The sequence below is a fragment of the Alligator mississippiensis genome, chromosome 3, assembly GCF_030867095.1.
Source record: "Alligator mississippiensis isolate rAllMis1 chromosome 3, rAllMis1, whole genome shotgun sequence".
NCBI classification, from domain to species: Eukaryota; Metazoa; Chordata; order Crocodylia; family Alligatoridae; genus Alligator; species Alligator mississippiensis.
Genome location: NC_081826.1, coordinates 196819248 through 196828456, shown reverse-complemented (window position 1 = coordinate 196828456; position 9209 = coordinate 196819248). Strand labels below are relative to the sequence as shown.

Here is a 9209-nt window from a genome sequence, read left to right as displayed (position 1 = left end):
ATTAGACTGAATAATTGATAGATTGAGGAAATTAACAGTGTGGGTATGTTGGCATCTTTTATGTAATCGAACAGCAAACTTCAATTTCTCCAAACTACCAAAAAACAAACGACTGTTCCTTAACTCCAGTGATGGCAACTGTGACTAAAGCAGTATAGGTATAGTAAAAAACAAGTGATCTTAGACTTTAATGGAAGACAAGGGCACTCAACACTTTGTACAAATAACCATAAAACTGCAAATAACTATATATTTCAGGAATTAGATCATACATATTTATGTATACACATATTTTGGGAATTATATAATAGCTATAACATTCAATTTTAAACTCTAGAAAAGAGAAGAATGTTGTCCATGCAAGGGATATAGAGTGAAGATATAAAAAAAAATGAATATACACAGAATTCTAAATATTTTCTCATATTTGTCACAAGAATTCTGGCTTGTGATGGAAAACAAATTGCATGGGGAGTCTCTTATGACTGATAAGCTGGGATCCTGGTTTTCTCTGTTTAAAAACTGCAAATAGCTTAATTAACACCCCCCACCCCCAAGTATGCAATTAAATTTAAACACCAGTATATATATGTATCAACGGAACACAATTTTTTATTGATATATTTATAATTTTAAAGCAATCTGGAAGCCTACCAGTGCCTCAATCACTATAATGAAATAAATTCTAAGTACCTATAAATTTTGGTATTTGATTTTGGGTTTTTTATCATGGAAAATCAGAGCTTCTTCTCCCCCTTCACTCATCAGGAAGCAGGTCCAGGCCCCTCACTCCTAAGCCAGAGCCCCGCAGCCCTTCTGATGCCCCTTGCCTCTGACCCACAACTCCCTGCCCCCCCAGCCCTGCTGGAGGGGGACCCAGCTGCCAGGGCTATGAGGCCAGGGACCCAGGTCCATAGCCTAAGCACACCCCCACCCCCAGCCATGCCCAAGCTGCAACTGCTGCCTGTGGGAGGTGGCAGGTGCTCCTGCAGAGTGGAGTGCAGAGCCCAGCTTCCCCTCCCCCACAGGTGGCATGGCTGGAGTAGAGCCTGTGGGGCAGGGGTGGGCTGCCTGCTGCAGGCTTGGCCTCTCTGCCCTTCTGCCCTCTCCGTTGGGCCTCCATAGCCCAGTGGATAGGACCAAGTATGGCAAGGCAGAGCAGGGTGAGAAAGCTCAGTGCCATCTCTGCAAGCCCCACAGTGCCCTGCTGAGGCACCCCCTGCCTGCCTGGCAGCAGTGATGGGCACAACTCCGCATTGCTACCCCTGCTGCTGCTGCTGCGCAGACATGGGCACTTCAGCAGGGTGGTGCAGGGCTCACGGCTGCAGCACTGAGCTTCCCTGCCCCGCTTTGCCCTGTGATGCTGGGTCCTGCCTGCTGGGCTGCAGAGGCCTCAGGGGGAGGGCAGCAGGGTGGGGAGCCTGAGCCCACAGCAGGCAGCCCACATTTGCCCTCACCCTGCACACAAATCTGGGGGGCACGTGCTCCCCCTGCCTATTCTGGAAGTGTGGCTAGCACCAGGGAGCCAGCCCCACCCCCCTCCATCCCCCACACAAGTCACCAGTGGTCCCATCCCACTCCCTGCTGGGAGTGCAGCAACACATTCTGGCCCTGGGCCCCAAGACCCACAAATTGCCTGGCTCGGCAACAGACCTGGCCCCAGCCCCATCCCTGGCCAACTCCCTCCCTCCCTTCTTCTCTTCCTATGGGGGCCTCAATCCCCACTCTCCCCCTCCTCCTCCCCGCAGCAGACTTACTTGCAGGAGCTGCTCTCCAGCTACCTGGCAGCCATTTGCCTGTGTGTGCACATAAGCACTTGGTGCTCCCTGTCTGTTTGACCTCCTCCCACTCTCCCCAGACCCTTGCAGGCTGGAACTCTGCCAGCCTGCAGAGAGCTCCTTGCAAAAGTGAAAAATCCATGTTTCTCTGTTAAAATGAGAAATGCACATTTTTCTGAGTTAAAAGGGAAAATCCACCCCCCCCCCCCCCACACACACACATTTTTCCCTGGGAAATAGAAAACCTGATCCCAGCTGATAAGGCCAAATCTTTCTTTTAGCTAGAGAAAATTCCTTCTGTAAAAGAATTTAAATACATGATGAATACAAAAAGAAAGTACAAAAAGTATTCAAAGAAGAGATTCTAAAATAATGGGGAAAAGGTTTGTTAAGGAGAGACTTTCATACTTGGCCAAGTGGATGTAAAACTCCATCAGCTTGACTTTACACAACCAAGAAGGTTTTCAAATTTATTACATCAGCATAAATAAATGAAAAACTTTTTTCATCTGAAATATTATGAAAACAAAGTTGTCTCCCTTTCTAAGGGAAATTAAGAAAAAAATAACAGCTATAACATACTAATCTCATGACATATGTTTACTAACATAGTTGAATTTAATTATAACATTTCTCAATCACTTCTGCAATAATGGGCTCTGACATTATTAACATGGAATTATGATTTATTTGATTAATATTGTTTTTATTCATTTTTCTCAAAGCAGAATATATCACTATGAAAAAGCTTGATTCAGTTTTTATATCTATTATTTATTTAGTTGGAATCAAATTCAGAAAAAAAGTATTTAAATGCTCACTTACTTTTTCTGTACTAGTTTATAAAGGCTCTTATAACATTGACATTGCTGGCTTAGAAACGGAATTTAAAGGCCTGTTTTTTGGGAATTGGCTTATAGGTGTAGATATATGCATTATAAGGGGTCAAGATGGACAGCAGGGGTTAAATGGATTTCTAAAGAACTTGGGAGACATGCACACAGCTTCTCATGGCCCTGAAAGCAGGGCCGTGCAGGCTGTCTAGCACAACAAGACCAATGGATAGACACAGCCTGAGAATGAAGTGGGGCATAACACGAGATCAGAGCCTTCAAGGCAGACAGGTTGTCTAATGCAACAAGGACACACAGCTTGGGAACCAAAGAAGTAAGTACCATACTGCTCACATAACACAACATAAGTGACACAGTATTGATGGCTATGTGGTAGAGTTTCTGGCTAATGTATGGGAGATCTGAGTTTGTCCTGGCTGCATCAAGTAGGGGTGAGTGAAGGGACAGGGAGAACATTTTTATGAGCCTGGATAGCTCAGTTGGCAGAGCATCAGACTTTTAATCTGAGGGTCCAGGGTTCAAGTCCCTGTTCAGGCATTAATTGTTGCTGCTTTTGGAGATTGGACTAGATGGCCCACTGAGGTCCCTCCCTTCAGAATCTATGAATTTATGACACCAGCAACAAGGCCTCAAAAAGCAGGGGAAGGAGCTAAGTGCCAATTCTGGGGGAACGGACCAAATTAGGGGAAGGCTACTTGGACATGTGACCACAGAGAGACAACCAACCACAAACAGCCATGAATTAGCAGTCATCAAGGGGGAAGGAGAATATAAGAACAGAGACTTGAGATTAACAAAGGGTCCCTCCCTTTGTCTCATCCCTCCTTGTTTTGCTCTCTGAGAGGGGTCCCCATCCCCATCTCTGTCCCCAGGGAAGGGTCCCTGAGGCCACCATGGACCAAGGGCATACCAGTAGTCCATATCATGCACCCCACTGGAGGGGGGCTGTGGGCCTCGACATCCCACCTCCGGACTGCTGACACCTAAGAGAGAGAGCCTCAGAGTGGAGCCTGTGTCCTGACCAGATATACTTCGACTCTGGTGACAGTCCTAGGCCTGGTAGATATAGAATTGTTTGATTGTCTGTATTGGGGGTTTTTTTTTGTTCTTACTCTGTATCAATAAATTTGCCTATGATCAACTGGCAGGTGTTGTGGTCTGAGGGTTGTGCCTGCTCGGAATAAATGTATAGGTGCTGGGTCCAAATCCAGTGTCAACAGACATCACCAGAGTATCTGGTCACCCTCCTGTACTATAACTATCACCTGGTGTATAAGATTGCTCTGTTCTCATCCTCTGTTTAAGAGGACAATTGTGGGTACAGTGCACATCACATTTTGGTTTTGGTAGGAGTTTGTTTTATTTTGCCGAAATCATTTACTTGTTTAGAATGTACCTGCTACTATGTGCCTGCGTTAAAGGTTGCAAAGCTGAAGAACTCTTATTTGTACTTGGGATGAAAGGTAGCCTTATATACCTTAGTTCCTGACAAAAGTCATTACATAGTCCCTCTATGAGAAAGCTCTGTATCCTGTGCAAGCAAGTTTTTCCTTATTGCAGGCAGTTCCATTTTGCCTGAGGAACAGAATTGCTAACTGCGACCTGCAAAATACAGCTTTAGGTTATTGCCTGGGTCCAGACCTGGGTCCAGATCAACAAGTTCCTGGAATTGATGTCTTAAATTTGACTCAGTATTCCAATGAGTATTCTATTCTGGGAAGATTATGTAGAAAGTGGTGAACAGTTTTAATATGCTTGTCATTTTCTAATAAAATGCCTTTCAGTGTTTTGCATTATGGCCTTGTTACACCTTACACTGTGAGTTGCACATATGCTGATTAATATTAGGGCTAGCTTGAATTTGAAGCAGCCATACATTCAGGCCAGGAGGGGCCTGGAGGACTGAAAGGTAAGATTTCCCCCCATTCCCATTCTGGGTTTTGCCTCTGAGCCCTGACCTATGAGGCTCCCCTGTTTTTCCCCCCACCTCAGGACTCTCTCCTGCCTCCCGTTATCCCCAGGGCATTACTTACTTGTGGCTACCTGCATTGCCTTTCCCAGGGGAGCAGGCAGGGAAGGATTAATCTGCCTTCCTACCTGCCACTGCTGCTACACTGCTACTCTTTTGACCCAAAGAGCAGCATCAGTGAAGGTGGTGGCTGGGCAGGCAGGTTAACCCTTTTCCTACCTGCCTTCTGCATTAGACATTTCAGGCAGCCACAAGTAAGTGGGGGGGAGAGCAAGAGGGGACAGTGTGTGTGGATCAGAGGTGCTGGGAAGTGTGTGTGGGGGGAAGTAGGCTTGATCTGGGCTGGCAGGGGAGGGGACAGGTGGGGTAGCCTAGAGTAGCTACACGTTAGTGTACCATTAGTTGGGTAACATGGAACAGAAATAATCCTTCTGGAGGGTCATAACTTTGAGTTACATAATGAGTGCTTAAAACTAATTTCAGGTATCGCTATGCAGACAGTCCAGGTGTTAAGAGCACTAGGAGCCACCCAAAATTACCCTCTAACAAGGCCCTTAGTTGGAGTTTCCTACAGGTTTTGGTCCCACAGGTTCTGCACTGCTGTAGTCCAGATAGGAAGTGAAAAAGGAATAGGTAATGGAGGCCCATCCACCATTTCCTAGAACAATGCAGAGAGGGATGAGGCAGTGCTGAGTACCAGAGGGTAGGTAGAGGGGGATGCTGAGTGCTCACCCTACATATGCTGATATTTATGCATATTAATGCAATGAAACTTAATGTGCTTGAGGTTGAGCAAATGCAAAAGGATTTTGCTGAATCCTTACAATATAAATTGGGTCATAGACTGTGTTCAGCAACCATGCTTATGTAAAATACAAATAATAACATTTAATACACCAACATATAATGAGCAATAATACCTAACTGATCCTGTAGGAATATAGGCAGCAGCACAAGAATTCAGTATTAATTTCTGAGGAAAGGAATAACACAATGACTACCTCAGAAAAAGCATAGGGGAAGATTGGACCACTGGCCTACTGAAATTCTGGTTGCTATCCTTTCAGAAGTATTCACAGGCTTTAGTGATGATTGCTACTATATGAGCATAAATCAGCTATCCTGACATATAAACAGATGCACTCATAGATTCTACCAAACATCCAGCCAAATGGACAATTTTAATTTATGGCTAGTCGTCCATAAAAAGGTCCATCAGTAGAAGCTTCAAAGGATATATGCTTAATGCTATTTCACAGACCATATTCTACCTATGTTGCAATGACCATCTTGCCAACAGCCAATCATTCAAAAATAATCACTGTTTAGAACAAAGGCCAGAATCCCAAACAGTAATCCAGATATATATAAATAAAAGACTCTTCCGAGAAAAATTCCTTAGTGTCGAATTTCTAACATTGTACATTTAAAGGCAAATGTTCAAAATCTAGTAGCTCAGCGATGGAATACTTTTGAATGTCTGTTATGACTGCAACTGCAAGTTCAAACTGAACACATGAAAGTGAAAAAATATATAGCTGGCATTTCTTTTTGCCTGTTAGTTGTAGTGGGGATTTATAGGTCAAAGTCAACACTCAACTCTTTAAAGTCCTACGTTCTTACTTAATAAACCATTTCACTCTTTGTGCTGAGCTTATTTGCTTAAACACAAGGATTCTTCTGGTAGGGCATTGAAAATTAGCATCACAGAATCATAGAATAATAGAATCATAGAAAATTAGGGTTGGAAGGGACCTCAGGAGGTCATCTAGTCCAAGCCCATGCTCAAAGCAGGACCTTCCCCAACTATATGATCCCAGCCAACACTTTGTCTAGCTGGGTCTTAAAAACCTCCAGGGATGGAGATTCCACAGCCTCACCAGGTAACCTGTTTCAGTGCTTTACTACCCTCCTGATGAGAAAGTTTTTCCTAATATCTAACCTAAACTTCACTTGCTGCAACTTGAGACCATTGCTTTTTGTTCTGTCACCTGCCACCACTGAGAACAGCCTAGCTCCATCCTCTCTGGAACTACCCATCAGGTAGTTGAAAGCTACTTTTAAATCCCCTTTCAGTCTTCTCTTATCCAGACTAAATAAGCCCAGTACTTCCCTTATCCTTTCCTCATAAGTCATGTGCCTGGCCCCTAACCATTTTTATTGCCTTCTGTTGGACTCTCTCCAATTTGTCCACATCCTTTCTGTGGTGGAGGGCTCAAAATTGGAACCAGCACTCCAAATCTTGCCTTATCAGAGCTGAATTGAGGGGAATAATCATTTCCCTTGGTCTGCTGACAATGTGCCTTCTAATGCAGCCCAGTATGCCTTTAGCCTTCTTCACAACAACGGCACACTGTTGGCTCTTATTCAGCTTATTGTTCATTGTAACCCCCAGGTTGTTTTCTGCCAAGATGCTTCTTAGACAGAAAGTACCCAGCTTGTAGCAGTGCATGGAACTTTTTTGTCCTAAGTGCAGGACTTTGCACTTCTCCTTATTGAATATCATGACATTTATTTTGGTCCAGTCCAATTTGTCTAGGGGTCTTTGAATCCATGCCCTACTCTCCAGTGAGTCTACTTCTCCCATCTTGGTATCATCTGCAGACTTGCTGAGGGTGCACTCCATCCCTTCATCCAAATCACTGATGAAGATATTGAACAAAACCAGCCTGACTCATTCTGTCAGGAAGTCTGCTGTTTGCCTGGATCCCAGATCTGAGATGTCACTGAAACTCATCCTACCCTCTGACCACTACCCATGCTGTTCATCCATATGGGCACCGATAATACTGCCAGGTTTACCCTGAGCAGATCAAAAATGACTACAAGGCTCTGTGTGCAAGGGTGAGGGGGACAGGGGCTCAGGTGGTGTTCTTCTTGATCCTTCCTGTCAAGAGAAAGGGCCCAGGTAGGAGTGGATACATCCTACAGACCAATGCATGGCTGCATAGATGACGTCACCTGCAGGACTTTGATCTCATCAGTCACAGAATGTTGTTTCAAGGAGAAAGATTGCTAGGAAGAGATGGGATCTACCTGATGAAAAGAGAAAAGAGCATCTTTGCAGACAGATGCAATCCCTGGGGTACTTCCACTTGCTGCTGACTGCCCACTTGTTATTGTGCCATTGATTACTATCCTTTGAGTCCAACAATCCAGCCAGTTTTCTATCTACCTTAGCAGTGGCAGTAGCTGTGGCACTGTGGCATTCTCCAGCCATTTCTTTGGGTCTCTTAATGCACAACTTTTTTCTTCCTGCTCCTCTTTCCAAGTAGACCTTCCCTGGCAAACTTCCCTGTAAGATGACCTGTATGCTGCTCCTTGGTCCGGAAAGGTTCCTTTTTCTCTGCTAACCTGCTTCCTTTGACTAAGCTTATAGTGGAGGAAGGTGAGAGGGAGTTTCCATGGAAATTCCCTGGAAAATTCCCCCTCACTCTGGATTCTAGTTAAACAAGGGGCATAACTGCTATTCTAGCTACTCACACTAAACATGTGTAGGTTAGTCACTCTTAATTAAAGAAAGAACATACCTTAAAGGCTCCCCTTCAAAGACGGGGGTGGCAGACTTGCAAACTTCCCTGTTTGCTCTTCCTGTTCAGTCAGTCCCTGGTTGCTTTGGGGAGTCTCCTTTTATATCTTCCTGGGCCTGGATTAGTTCCACCCCCTTGTTAGGGCTTTTGTCAGACACAGGAAGCAATCACTGAGCAATCACTCAACTGGTAAAACACGCAGCTGCTCAAAGCACATATCCAAAAACACACAGCCTGCTAACCCCCCCACCCACAAAACCCACCTAGCAAACCAAATCAAAGCATTAATTTTTCTCAAAACTTGGCCCTGAAAAGAGAATGTATTATATATGTGATTGTATGGAGTTACACTGCCAACCTCTTCCTTTTCTTCTCAGGTGTTTGGAGAGTGGAGAGAAATAGTACAACAAGAATGTTACTTTGAAGCAGAATGGAAAATTCGTTTGCTATGTTGTTCTAGTTTATGTGTTACCTAAATAAGTAGGCTTTCTCTATTATGATTATTATTTTTGCTTTTTTATTATTCTGTAACTTAGATTGGGGATATAAAACCCTCTCTATACACCTCTTATGCATAACTGTTTTGTTTGTAATTTTACATGGATTGAAAAGAAATCAAGCCTCCATGTTTCTAAGCATGTTTACTTAATTTTCACATGAAACAGTGGTAATTTTAGAAGTAGGCACTGGTGTCTTGCTGCTTATAGTCTAATGGCCACTATTTAAAAATGTGTCCTTCCTTAATTATATATCTATATATATCTATATCTATATATAGATATAGATATATATAGATATATATTACTTTCAGTCAAAAATAGTTCTTTTCATTAATTTTAGGCAAACAATGACATTTTTCATGTGACAGTACAGCTAAGGTAAGACAAATAAGGCATATATCTCAAAATGATGTCACATTTGTCCCAGCAGAAAATGCAGTCACTAGATGTCCATGTCCATTGGAATAAGAAGTACTAAGAATGTGTCCCAGGTGTCATGAACCCACTATATTTTTAGGTGTTTGTTGAACATCATGCATGTTTTGTTCAGTTTGTTTTACTGATGTGGCATGTGTAGT

The 9209-nt window shown here is 43.6% G+C and overlaps 1 non-coding gene across 1 annotated transcript; it reads left to right on the top strand.

Annotated features, from left to right (window-relative positions):
* The first annotated feature begins 3096 nt into the window (after positions 1–3096).
* Positions 3097–3169, top strand: TRNAK-UUU (transfer RNA lysine (anticodon UUU)). The gene has a single exon. It is a non-coding gene; the product is annotated as a tRNA-Lys (tRNA).
* The last annotated feature ends 6040 nt before the right edge of the window (positions 3170–9209 follow it).